A 15,225-nucleotide genomic window follows, 5' to 3' on the forward strand; every position below is an offset into this window, starting at 1 on the left:
CTGGTGTAAAACTGAACACAAACTTTTTATTAAAAATTCTCTTTAACACTAAAATATAACATAAATTTCAAGCCTTTCAATCACATTTTCCCCATTGTTCTATTTCTATATCATAACTAAACTTTTTAGCCCATTCTGTCATACATTCTTTCCCTTTCCTACTTCTGTCTCAAATTTCAACAAATGTTTATGTGTTTTAGCAATTACACGCTTATCATTTTTGCCCAATTCTATTTCAACCTTAATCTTTACATTGTTGAAAACCATAAAACCTCTCATTCGCTTTGAGGTTTTCTGATAACTGTACATAAGAAAACCACTGGCAAGTATGTCCTCCTGTTATCACATCTCCTCCGGATTTTACTTTACATTCCTCTTGAAAGAATTCTAGCATGTCATGATAAATTAACCATTCATGTTTATTTATAATTTCTCTTCTATAAATTGCTTCTTGTGCTGAAAGCCACAAAGGTGTTTTCAGTCAAAACCTAGGTTTGTATTTTTTTACATATTTTCAATATGGCACATGTAACGTAATGATTTTTAAAATCTACATTAACCTTAGCTTTATTTTTACTTTCTTATTTATTTACAAATATCCTTCCACATAAAACTCAAATCATGTCCTTCTAATTCCAGTGGCCTTGTTTCTCAGCAAACCCACTCCTTCAGCTAAACAACAAGCAGCAAAGTATAATTTCAAATCAGATAGACCCAATCTTCCTCTTCTCTTTGCATCTTGTAATAGCTAATATTTAAATCATGTTTTCCCTCATCATATAAATTTAAAAATACCCTTCTGCCATTGTTTAAATGGTGCATCAGTTGTTAAAACAGGTATTGTCTGAAACAAAAATAATGTTTAGAGTAAAACATTCATCCTAATCACAGTAATTCTCCCTAGCAATGAAAATTATATTTTCTCCCACCCTAAATATCTTTTAAAATTCATTCTATGAAGTTTAATTGTTTTGAAATAACATGTAGTCTATTTGTTTAGTTTGTATTATATGTCACCTATCTCATTGTCTAGGAATTCTGGATGGCCTATAACATCTTAAAAGCATAGTAAAAACAATGAGGCCATTAAAATATTCAGCATTAAAATAAAAATATTAAAAATTAACAAGAAATTAAATAAAAAGGGACCAATATGTTGATGGGGCAGAGGTGTGATTGTCTCCTGATCTTCTAATCACCTTTGGGGCCCCAAGCCATTGGTAGAGCCAGGTTTCCAGGCCCTTTTGGAAGGCCAAGAGCGTGGGGGCAGATCTCACCTGTATCAAGTGCAAAGAATTACTGCCATACATTAAGTTGCAGTCAAGAAGGTTTATTGCTCAAGCTATACACAAAGTCAAGTCAACAAATGTACAATGCTAAATTGGTGGTAAATAAGAGTAAACAGAATTCAAGAGTGACTGGGCTTAGAACATTTGTGGGAATGTATTGACTCTAGTTTGATAAGTGATTAACTCTGGCCCCCTGCTCTGCCTGTTCTTCTACACCTTGATGGGCATAATATTCCAGAAAGTGGGAAATCTTTCTTCTTTTCTTTCTCTTTTTCTTTCTTTATATCAGTTCTTGTTAGTTTTTATCTTATTAAAAAACCTTATACAATAAAATAAAATTAAACACAAGCTATAAGGAATGGCTTTATTGATTTTTCCATTTGTTTGGGAGTCAATCTTACTTCCTTTGGCAAATCTTGATAACTCTGTGCTGTGCCTAAGGACCTGATTCCCACTTTTCCCATACCCCTATGCAAGAGATGGTTAGATAGGTACAATAAATAAAGAACTCTTCCTGGTTATATACATCTTATACATCATCTTAAGGCAGGAGGCTACTTTAGGAGCAGGGCAAGGGATATAATATTTGCTTCCACTTCCTATGCCCAACCCAGCATCTCACTAATGGCAGTTCTTCCCTTATACCAAAGAATTTCTTGGCAGGAGGAAGAATCAAGGATCACCTTCCCTAGTTATTCCCATCTTAAGGGTTATCAAACCAACCCATAGACCTCCATAACTTTTAGTTACCAAAAAAACTGCAGCATGCAATTTGTCTATATTTGATCTGCCTTTCTTCCCCAGGCTTTTCTCTTACATCATACAAATCTATGACAATTCCCTCATTGCCCACTCTACTTTTAATTCTGCCTTGTAATATTTAGCATGTTTCAAATCCAGTGTTTCTCCAAGGTGGAACAGCATATTATATACCACTGATTGCTGGTGTCATGTCCTTTCATGTGTGAAGATGCAATGGCAAATGTTTTTCAGCTGGTGTTTTTCGTATATACCTTCTCCCAGTTAATCCTTAAATCTGTCTGACTGTTCTTCCTTCTAATACAACTTCCCCAACACAGAGAGAAAATCATAAACAAAAATCTATTTTGACTCGTTTTAACCTATGGAATGCAGAGTTAATTGTCTCAGGAATCCTCTTTCAATCCACCTATGATCAGTGAAGAGATCAAAGATGCCAGACACCAGCTAAGGACTAGAGTGTCCTAAATCAATCTCAAGCTACTGCTTTCTAATGGTTTGTTTTGACTGAGAGGCTGGTCACATGGCAGTCTGTGGAACTAGGTCAGCGAAAGCTTCTCAAGGGGGAGGAAATCTGCTGGCTTAAATCTCTCTTTTCTTTGCCTTCCTTCCGTCTATCTTGTAATTACCTTCAAAGTATAAAGCATGCAAAAGTCGATGGGCAAAGAAAGAGGGGGGGATCTTGATGTATAGTGTTTTACAGCTCAAGAATAAAAAAAAATGAGAGTCAGCACAATGCTGGGCATGACATGTCACAGAATAGAGATGCTGCCAATGAGCAGATTGGAAGGGATAAAAATAAATGATTTTGCTTCCAACCTCTCTTCTTACCTGATTATTAGCTGAGCCAATTGCCCTTCAAATGCTGGCAGGCTTTGTAAAAAGTGATCTGAGCTGCTTTCAGCTTTTTGGCTTGATTGGAAAGTTGTATTGAGGGCTGCCCTCCTAAATGTAATAGAAGGGACATCACAACAATGATGTCTCATTTATTCCTTGTTCAGAAATTAAAACATTTTTATATACAATTAAGATTATGATTCACTAGTTGTTTTCCAGCAGGATGCAGTGGCTCAGTGGGTTAGGACGCTGAGCTTGTTGATCAGATGGTCGGCAGTTTGGCAGGTCGAATCCCGAGTGCCGCGTAACAGAGGGAGTGCCTGTTACTCGTCCCAGCTTCTGCCAACCTAGCAGTTAGAAAGCACATAAAAATGCAAATAGAAAAATAGGGACCACTACGGTGGGAAGGTAACAGCGCTCTGTGCGCCTTTGGCATCTAGTCTTGTCAGCCACATGACCACGGAGACGTCCTCGGACAAGCGCTGGCTCTTTGGCTTTGAAATGGAGATGAGCACCAGCCCCTAGAGTTGGAAATCACTAGCACACATGTGCTGGCGAACCTTTACCTTTACCTTAGTTGTTTTCCAGAATAATTTCCTCAGTTACAACCTGGGGACATCTCAGAACGTGGCATCCAAAGTTTGGAAATTAAGACTATACATCTCTTGCCTAGTAGCCTATAATGGAGATAAGTCAATTCCCTAGAGATCACCCACTTGACACTGGGGTTGTACAAAAACCAACTAACCCAGATGTCTCTGTTCTGAGAACAACCCAAGCCACTTTGCACTGGTGTTAAGAGCAGCTTATTCTGAATCATTCTCAGTTGTGGGACATTTGGGAAGACTGATATTTTTATTCTTCCATTCTCCCATTTTCTAGAATAGGAAAAAGAGAAAAATCTAATGGATTTGGGGTTTTTTTTAAAAAAAATCATAATACACCACAATTTTCAACTACCTTAAACATTTAAGAGGGATGAATGTCATAGATCTCAATCCAGGAATTATTATATTGTTCTCTGTTGCAACCATAACATTTTTGATAATTATCCAAATTGAGAGGAAGGTTTGAGGAAAGGAAAGTCATTACACAAGATGAAATCTAGTACATTTCACAGAAATCAGGACAGAGATTTTCAGTTTCTGGACTTGCTGACAGCAAGCACTTTTTTGCTGTGATTTGTGGGGAGATCAAGGAAGGAGGACTATATGGTTTTTTTAAGTACCAGACAAGACAGAAAGTTTTTGTCTTTTCTTTAAAGAAAAGTATATGAATATGTGAGGAAAACAAGGAAGGCTGGGATGGGAGAGGAAAGCAATGAAGTTTGGATAAACAAACTCTGGATTTGTATCAGGCAAAAATTAGAATGAGATTGACCAAAAAATAAATCAGATGGTTCTTCTCAAAAGAAAGTGCCACAATGCTCAAAACACAACCAAATAAAAAAAGAACTTTGGCAACAATGCCATGTAACTCAGGAACACACACACACACACACACCTCTCCTCTATCGCCAAACCAAATAATCTTACCTTCCATTCAAAATAGTTGCCCCTTTTTTGGTGTGCTCTTTTCTGAAGCCCAGATACCTAAGTAGCCCAACATCTGAAGTGAAGCTCCACAGAGAACTATGACTCAGAGACAGGGCCATTTAGACATTTCCATTCTTCTTGAGTGAGTTAAAAAGATCCATACTAAACAGCTCCATAATTCAAGAGATTGAAGAATTTTGCTGAGTTGTAACACAGCCCTACTTAGCACCATGGCTTTAGCAAGGTCTTGGATACTTTCTGAAGATGTTCATGGGAGAAAGGAAGAAAGTGTGAGTACAGTATGGGGTGTAAATTGTCCTATTTTAAATTTAAATTGAGCGTGGCTGTTCCAGGCTGAGGCAGCCTTTGCATCCAGTCATCCTATGCACATTTTCCTGTAGATAATCTAACTAAACATTTTTAGACTTACTCTTGATCAACCAAGTATGTTTAAGCCATCTGTTAAACAATGAGTTGCACAGCCTGTTACATTTTGCCTGATTTAACTATGCTTTAAAATTATGTGGCTTTTATCTTTTTCTTCTTAAATGTAAGTAAAAAGAAACCCAATTAGCTAGGGCTTTTGTTTCAATTTTATGTTCTGCTACACAATCATCTGTACATACTAAGATTTTATATTTTAACTGAGGGGCTATACATTATTTTTCCACATGTTTCTGATAAATAATCAAGGATTGCATAATCCTAGGGCACTGTGTTTTAAGGGGAAAAATTAATCCATGACTTGACATTCCCAGTAATGAAGTGAGGAATAGGTAGGAAATATTAGAGTATAGATGTACTATGATGGTTGAAAGGTAATTCTTTAAAATCACCTTGGTGTTAAAATATAGGAGTTTTCTGAACATTCTTGCAAATTTGTCAATATAACACAAAATTCCAAGAAAATGCACAAAGATTTGAAATTATCTGCTGATATTAGGTGGATCAATACAATATTGGGTGGTCCTTTAAACCAATGAACTATTCTCAGCTACAGAAGCTCATACTTCATTTAATCCTCACACCTCCCATGGGTACCCATTCTGTTTCTGTCCAGACTGGGTGAAGCATGCTGCCCTTGCTTTCCCACCCATTCCCTTTCCTTTTTAAAACATCTGCAGATACAAAAATCCCTACCTGGTTTCTATAGAGCTGAATTATCAGGTCTTCATTGCTGTAAAGTTTCCATGGACATTACAGAAGTTGTAGAAGTAAAAGAATAACTTCTTCATGCTTGCTTTGACTATAGTAACATCAGGGACGATAAGAGAAGAACAAGAAAAGAGAAAGAGTTTGTGTCTGTGTCTAATGAGGTAATGGATGAAGAAAGAGTGAATGCATCCATACTGAAATCATCTGAGAAAGCAAAAGAAAGGCTTGGGAACTAATTATTTCAGGGATTATTCCAAAGGAAAGGCAAATGTTGAAAGACAGGTCTATATAGAGGTAGCCAGCAAGGCTTGCCTTCTCTATAGGGATGGGAAGAGCAAGAAGCAGAGGAATGATCAGTCAGGTCTTGGAGTGGCCATATCTGGACTGAACACCAGTCCAGGCCTGATACTAACCCATTGTTTATTAAGAAGCAGCCAGGAGTAGCAAGGGAGATAAGCAGCTTAGGCTGGGCATGTGGAGTTGCTCACCATATGTCTTTGAGGTGCCTTTGGTGACAAAATCTAGAAAAACGTACAGATATCCATTGATTTTATGTGGAAATGGCTGAGGAATTCTGGGAGTTGAAGTCCACAAGTTGTAAAAGGGCCAAGTTTGAAGACCCCTGGTTTAGCATAATGAGGATTTCCACATTGTGACTAAAGTGTACAGGCAGGCAGTCACTCTGTGTAGTCTAAGTTTAGCATATTTTTGCCTTTTAAAATGAAAACAGGTATTATAGAAGTAAAACCTCTTCTTCAAGGTAGAATCTCAGCTTTAGGGCAAGAAACATTTTGATAATGATATGATGCAGTATTACATACATATACACATATTTGAATAAAGCACTTTAGAGCGCTCTGCATAACACGATCTATTTAAATGGGTATGTGTGTGTGTGTGGGGGGGGGTAGAGACAGAAAACTTTTTCCTTGACTGCCAATACACACACCTCTATAGAAGACTGGCAACATAAGGAAGAGCAGTGCAAATGCAAATTGGAGGAATCAAATATATTTCATGCCCTCACTGATTGACCTTGACCTTGAAACAACAATGCAGATTATATCACTGATGGACGTTCTAATTCCTTCAGTCCCATTGTTTATGGAATGACCACTATGTACTTTGATGTGGTTGCAACTCTCAAAAACAAACTTACTGTACTGTACCTTGTCTAAGAATCAAATCATGCCAAGGTGATTCAGATGCATGAGATTCAAAACAACAATTTCACCTGGCTCTCCTGAAAAGCTCAGACTTGACTCTTGACTCTTGTAGCAGACTTGACTCTTGAGAGGACAAGACTGCCTCTGTAGCTAGCTACTTGTAAAACCAAGTGTAGGAAATAAGTAAAATAATTGTACCTACTATTTGTAGTTGTAAGAATTACTTCTATGTGTGAGCTACTAAGAATAAATGTTGGCAATGAAAGGAATAATGAAATGCGTATTTTCTTAAATGAAGGGCTAGTAACGTGGAAGCTCTGTGACCATAAAGAACACAGGTATTCCTACACACTTTCTTAATGTTTTCATCAGGGATCCAAGCACCATCTGTAACTTCATACCATTGGAGTTAGGAACAAATTGTTCTTAACTTCATGAGCATTCTATCTCAAGAGTGCCGAAGGTTCTGTTCCTACCCAATTGGCCAGGAGGGGAAGGAATTTCAGAATTTAGCAGTGTGTGGCCTAATGACATTTGTGTGTTAGAATTTGGCAGTGTTCTTTGTTTTCCTCCAGGCTTTTTAACACTTACGTAAAAGAGCTAGAGGAGATTATCTAGGGATTAGAAGTAAAATTAGCCTCCACTAGTTCACCTGAATATGATGTTAGAGAGAGCTATCATAGCTACTTCCTCCTACCTCTCTCTTTTAGTATCTTATTACACTCAGGTGAATTAATGGAGATATTGAAGTAGTAATGGCTACAGGAGAGAAAATAAATTGCAATTCATCCCTAACAAATTGGAGATATAATGCAGCCCTTTGAGGTAGAGTAGGCAAGGAAATCAAAATTGTGAATATTTATACTAGTTTTATTTACAGTAATAGAATCTCACAAATCTGAAAGTGACTCATCCCTCCCTTTTTTATCTTCAAGAGAGCTAAGCAGGATCTAATATGAGATGGTTTTTTTCCCCAAATTATATTTCTGCTTTGGACTCTTAAGATTTCTCGTATCTAACTGTTGTCATGGCTGTGGCTCTTACTCTGGTTCCTCGAGGTTATTCTCACAGTATAATACTTCGCATGAACAGGTGGGCATACCTGTTTAGAGAAGTGACATTGGAGAGTGAAGCTGACAGCTGCCTAGAGTAGCCCCACAGTGAGATAGGTAACAAATTCAACAAATAAATACATAAACTCAGAGGCTCCAGCCGGTGCAGAATGCGGCCGCGTGAGTTGTGATGGGGGTCTCCTGATACTCCCATGTAACACCTCTGCTCCGCGAGCTGCATTGGCTTCCAGTTGTCTTCCGGGTGAGATTCAAGGTGCTGGTGATGACCTATAAAGCCCTAAATGGCATGGGCCCGGATTATTTACGGGAGTACCTTTTGCCAGCGTTAACTTCCCATCGTCCTGTGCGCTCCCACAGAGAGGGCCTCCTCAGGGTGCCATCGGTCAGGGAATGTCGACTGGCAGCCCCAGGGGGAGAGCATTCTCTGTGGGCATGCCTGTCCTCTGGAATCAGCTCCCTGTTGAGCTCCAGATGGTTCCCGACCTTCACTCTTTTCGCCACAACCTGAAGACTTGGCTATTTGAACTTGCTGGCCTGGACTGAGGGACTGGGGTTTTAGATTTTAAATTTTAAATTTTAATTTTAGAACGTGTTTTATTGTTTAGGGTTACTTGGTTTAATTTATTTTATTTTTTGTATATTATGTGTTGTATATAGTGTTTTAATTACCTTGTACACCGCCCCAAGTCCTTCGGGAGAAGGATGGTATATAAATCCAAATAATAATAATAATAATAATAATAATAATAATAATAATAATAATAATAATAATAATAATAATAATAAACAACTCTTTCTAGAGAATCAGCCTAGTTCCTCAATATTTATAGCATTTCTAGCCACCAAAAGTTTTTTATTTATTTATTTAAAACTGTTGCCCTCCTCTCTATCATATCTTGGGTAGAAAGGTATAAAAATAAAAAAGCTGAACATTAAGTCCACTGAAGTTAGACCTGAATATGATTAGAGACAGAGGACAAAGGAATATAAGGAATCTGAATTTGCTTCCCTTCAGTGAAATGTTGAACATAGGCCTCATTCACGGCAGAGGTTTTATTCTTGAGTTTGGCACATCCAACTTTGCTGAGTGGGACTAGCTCTCCAAATGAACAGCACTTATAGAAACCATGTGTTCCTGTATCGTAGTTGTTTGCTTATGAACTTAATAATGCTGTGGCTTGTTTATACTCCCAGAGCAGTCTCTGCTGTTCTTTGTCAACTGCGAAGGCTTATTTAAGAATAAAAGTACACAAAATGCTCAACTTAGGGTATAATGCTTTTCAAATGCCCATTTTAAGTTATATTTAAATACATTTATGGAAAATGTGTTTGACAATGTTGCACTTATTGAATCATAATTTAAAAACTTTTGGAAAATGTCGTAGAAATTGGATGAAATGGAATTACAGTCAAGTATGTTTCCAGCTAAAATAGAATGGAAATTGCTTAATGCAGGCAATTCCAATGGGAAGACCTTGGGTATGGATCATATAACCATTCAGAATTCTTTAAACATATGGACTAAATACTGGAGAACCAAAATGGTAGATTAGATGGAGCCCATTTATAGTTTACCATACCGAATAAGCATTTGCACTGAGTTGTGTAACTGCATATGTCATTGAACATTTTTCCCCATTCTTATTCTCCATGTGACTGTTTGATCATGAGGATTGATCTTTATTATTTTGATGAACAGCTCAACTTGATAATGACCACCAGTACTTCAGAACTTACTGCAATAAGGAGCTATTTATCAAAATCATGGAGAACCTGCCAAGAACAGTATGTGGAAAAAAATCATTGCAACTGTGAGGTATTCAGACAGTTTGGGTGGTGAAGATAACTAAATCGTGTTTTTCTCACTATGGTTGCCAAAAGAACAGGAAGGATGGCTTTGTATCCATCTGTGTGAAGCTCTCTTTCTAAAGGTGCCTAAGTTGATAGACATGTTCTTTTTGAGGACTTGATAGTAATTCAGTGCATTTTAAAATACATTGTATTTTAACAATATGTATCTTCCTTGGTGTAATTTAAATTCTTATGTGATTTCCTTATTTAATATTTATAATAAATTTAATATTCATTGTAAACTACTTTGGATACAACCTGAATTTTATAATAATATACAGTATATAATATATTAGTATATATAATATATAATTATATATTATTGTTAATACAATGTAATTAAGATAATATATAACGTAATGTAACGTAACATAACATAATAATATACCAGCTAATTGGTCAAACATTCTAAAATGTTTTTCTGCACTGTACTGATAAATTATTTTGCACACCTGAGTACATGCAGATACTTGTGACACAATGATGTCATATGCAATAATGTCATGATGTTATTGCCATGTTCCATATTTGATTGGGACAAGTACACAACTGTGCATTAGTATGACATCATTGTATATATATTGTCATTTGAACTTCTGAAACCAGGTTACCCTCCAAGGTCTAGAAGGCTTCCATTCTGCTGAAGAAGAGTGGTGAAGGTTTGACTTTTAACCCAAGCCTTTGGTGAGACTGAGACCCCTGGTTTCATTCCATCTGGTGTGCCATACTTGCCATTTTTTAAAATCTTTTATTTATTTTATTGTATTTTTTTTTCTTTCGATTGCTACCCAGAATCATTGGGAGTTCACCTGTATATAAGTTTAATAAATTATAGTTCATTGCACAATCAGCCAGATATTCACACCGAACTTAGCATTTATATCCACCTATCTAGTCCTTCCCAAGGACCTGGGACAGGAAGATGTTGATGGTGTTTAAGATGATATTATTATTATTATTATTATTATTATTATTATTATTATTATTACAGCATGTTTTAGATACTGCTGACTGAATAATCCCATTATGAAAAATAATCTAATAGGAAACTATTTTTTTTTTCTTTTCCTAAAAAATAGTTTACATAGCAATACAACAATGTTGCCTTATTCCATTCAATTTTTTGACATTTATTTTCTAGAGAAATAGCTCATAACTATAGATATATCTATATATATAATCCCATATTTAGCAAGTTCATAAGAATGTTTCATTACTTTAAATAAAAATATTATTTCCAGCTTCATTTTCTAAAAGAAAAATCTGTTCAGTAATTTCCTGGGTCTCCTAAACTGTTTCCAAAAGTACTTCATAAAGTCTATGTAGGATTACTAGCTTTTACCCAGCATTACTTTTAGACTGAACAGTTTTGCTGTTTATTAATCTTCATTATATTGCTAAGAAATGTTCTTTTGAAGGTATATACAATTTAAAAGTTACACAAGATGTACACTTCAACTCACCCTTTCACAGTTGATTTCTTAACTGTTTTCTTTTGATTTCAGCTAATAGTTTTTTTTCTTTTAGGAAGAAAAATGACGTTAATTATTAATGCTAGAGGCTGCATTATGATGGTTGTTTTTGTTCATATTTATATCATTTTAATGCCAAATAAACATGTAAAGGTAGTGTAACTCACTTGGAAGAATACTTTTAACTTCTTCTACATTGACATCTGTCAAAAAATAGGGTGAAACCCTGGACTCCAAGTACTTTCCAGGGCAGAATGAAATTGAACAAGTATTCTTGAGCAGGTGCCATACCATAAATCCTTTGCCTCAAGAAAGGTCAGCACAGCAGAGAAAGATGTTTGGAACAAATTATGTATGACAGCTTCTTTTGGATAAGTCACATGCTATTGGATCTAGTAGTATGGTTTGGAATGTGATCTTCACACTTTCTTAAGGTCAATGAATACAGAATGGAAACTATTTCTGATACGCCTTATCATGGCTTGCTGTCCCTGCTATTGATTTTTGGTATTTAAAGAGTTGGTTTTTTTTCTACTTAAATAAATTCCCAACATGAGTTCTTTAAGATAACTTCCAGCATACTATGCAGCATGACCAATACATCTGGATGGCAAAGGCCATTGTACTGAGTCCAAATCTCAGTCATTTTTGTTTTGTGCAAATGCACCATTTGAATTATTTTTGAAAAAGAAAATGAGGTATTCACATATTCATTTTGCAATCTATTTCCAAAGTCTATTATTCCAAAGTCTATCTTATCACCTAGGTAGAAATAAAGTTTATATATCTTGAATTCATGCAAAGAGAATGTTCTTAACATCTGATTTTGAAAATGTCATTGTTTTCTTTGAAACTGACTTTAAACAGAAGCATATGCACACTTTTTAACATTGGGGTAAAGTGTTATCATGTTGATGTATCAGTTTTGGGGTACGCATTGATTAATGTGCAAGGAATAAAGCCATCTTCTTGACAAAAAATACATACACTAGCAAGGATTTCTAATTATGATCTCATCCTACAGGATTGCAATTAAATGAAAATTTAATATATTTTCTATCAGTAAACAAAATAGTTATTGAAAAAAAATCATTAGGAGAACCTAAGAATATTTTATTAGGCAAAATGGTTGGAATCATGCAAAGAGAGTAGCAAGAAATGAAGAGTCCTGGCAGAATGAAAATATAAATCTTCAAGCTATTTCATTCACACACTGTTCAACCCTTGAGCAATACAATACAATACAAATAAGTAGAAAATTTATTTGTGTGATTGTATCATGTTCAAGAATACTTGCAATGTTTTATATTTATATTAGGAAAGATTAACCTGATGCAAGAGAACAGGTCATATAGTATAGTGTGTTTGAACCTGGGAGATTTCCACTTCATCTGGGAGATTTCCACTTGACCTGTGGTTCCTATCTCCTGCCTATCATGGCTTTGGTCAGTCAAGGAGTTAATGTAGCATGTTCAACAGTTCACAATGTTTTTAGTAAAAGTAGAGAGTAGACTAGTTTCACTAATACCCAGGCACAACAAGCATTTCCTGATAATCGGAAGAACACTTGACAGATTATGTCAAAAGACAAGTAGAGCTGAGTTTTACTGCTAAGCACGGACTTGTTCTTCTAAACCAGCGTACATGCTGTTGTACACCTCCCACCAAATAGGAGGTACATGCTATATGCTGGTACAAACCCAGGGGTCACATTTGAATAACATTTAGCAATAACATCAGTATTCACTTGTCATAAACAAATCAAATACTCAAATACGTGTATGTTCACTGATATTATGATCACCATTTTTTTCATTATCAGATGTGATTAGCAGAAGAGTAGCATCTCAGAAGAGTCTAAAAAGGTAAGATAGTCTGAAATTAATTAAGCAGACATTTCTAGCTGTGTCATCTCTTTATGCTGTGTGAGAATTGATATTATCCTCTGGCATTATCCATGATACAAAACTCACCATCACATATTGAAGGACTTTCTTGTACATCCATTTATCATTGTAATCTACTTGTTTTTCAGGGCACTGGGTTATGACCTGAATACTCACCAAGGAGATAAGAAGGAGAAGGAAATTTTCAAAAGACAATTAATTAGGGAAAGGAGTTTCCAATACATGCTCTAGAAAGTTGCTAAAAATACAACAGTAGAAACATGATATGTTTGGATGAATGCTAACCTTCTGGAGATGCTGTCTATGTTAGTTATATTATCTATATGGCAGTTTCCAGTGATGCTGAGGAATTTCTGCTTGATCTGATAGCATTTACAGCTTCACAGCTTGGGGCCTTTATATCGGAAGGAATGCCTCCTCCTACATTTCTTACTTGTACCATAAGGACATCTTTGAAGGAGTTGCTTTAGGTCCACTCTCATGATGAGTTCTAGTGAGCCTCTATTTAGGAGTTGGCTCTTGGAAGTAACTCTCCTCTTTCGGTATTCTTCTGTATGCTTGGCATCACCTTTATTTTCTCATCAGGGCCAGGCAAAGACATTATATTCTCCCAGGCCTTTCAACTATACATCAATGCTATTGTAATTTTTAACATTTTCTTTATTGTGGCTTTTATTTCCTAGTCCTGCTTTAATGTTTTTGATTCTATTCTGTGGTCTGCGTTACATTTTTATAAAATGCCTTAGTGTATGTTTGAATTAATTATTTGATTCATTGGTTTTTAATTATAATAAAGCTCTTTGAGATTTTTTGAATGAGATTTGGTATAAAAATGCAAGAAAGAAGCAATCAAGTAGGCTACTTACCCAACACTTCCTAATATCACTGTCCTCAGCAATAATACCTTAGCATCTCATGATATTAAAATTCCTAAAGTTCTTTGGAGAAATATACAAAGATGAAACTGGTGCCATACCACTTTAAAATGCCTGAAGCAATGTTCTATCATTACTCACTCTGATAGTCAAATTCAGTTCACCCGCTAGTAACAATACCCCTACATTTTATTGTATATTTTGTGGGCAAGTCCAACACTTGTATAAATGCATCCTTGAATTACTAGTGGAAAACAGCACATCTCATGCAATTGTTTAATGGGCAGTTGGGCTTTTTCAGATTCCCTCTCTGTCTCTTTCATACAGAAAGACCAAAATTTCCCACAGCATCTTTAATACTATGTGGCTTAGTGGCATTGTGGGAAATTTAAATCAAGGTTGCAGCTGTTGATCAATATCACTGCTAGAAATGCCAAAAGGTTCCTTGAGAAAGTCTGTTTCCTATCTGAATATCGAACAAGAAATACTAATGCTTTGCCAAAATCCGTTTACAATTTCTCAAAAGATTTTTCAATCCTGCAAAAGACATTTCTTTTTTTTTCTAGCTTATTTTCAGGGAGCTTAAGAATTTCTTTCAAATTTGTCTTGTGGCTCTTTTGTTGGATGTCTCATCCCTGTTCACCAAATTGTTTCTTATGGAGATGGGATCATTTGTGCACTACCCACCTTCTCTGTTCTGCAGCCTTCTGTACATAAATGGGTTAAGAATAAACAAACACCACTCTCTTTAGGATTGACCATAAGAATTACTCAGAGAATTGTTTCCAATGGCTCTAGAAAATTCTATCTTTTTGATACATTGCCAGATATATGTAAAAAGTAAATAATTGCCTTTCGTTTATGGTTTCCTTCTCCATTTTTGCCTGCATTTTGCCCTGTTTTGCCAATTTGTGTTGGCAAACATCAAACTATATTTGTTACTAGTCAAGTTGAGTGAAGACCATGATGACCTAATCTCTAGGCAGGGTCTGTCTGTGAATATGGCTGGTTCAAACTTAACTGGAAATTAGCCACACGAACTTCCCATCAGCAGAAAGGAAATGTTTACTTGTCTGTTCAAAATGGTGGAGAGTGTGATTGATGGCTTTCTATCACTGCGAAGCCTTCCTGTTGACCATACTTCCCAAATGAAAAGCTCCACAGAAGAAGTTTGCATGGGATTTAATTGAACCATGTTTTTCAGCTGCAAAATGTTTTCTGCTGCAGAAAACAACATGATAAATCATGGTCAAGGAGTGAGAGAAGGCCAAGAGATAACACTGAATTTGCCAGGCCACTCTGGAGA

Source organism: Vipera ursinii (genome assembly GCF_947247035.1).
Source record: "Vipera ursinii genome assembly, chromosome: 6".
Classification (NCBI taxonomy): Eukaryota; Metazoa; Chordata; class Lepidosauria; order Squamata; family Viperidae; genus Vipera; species Vipera ursinii.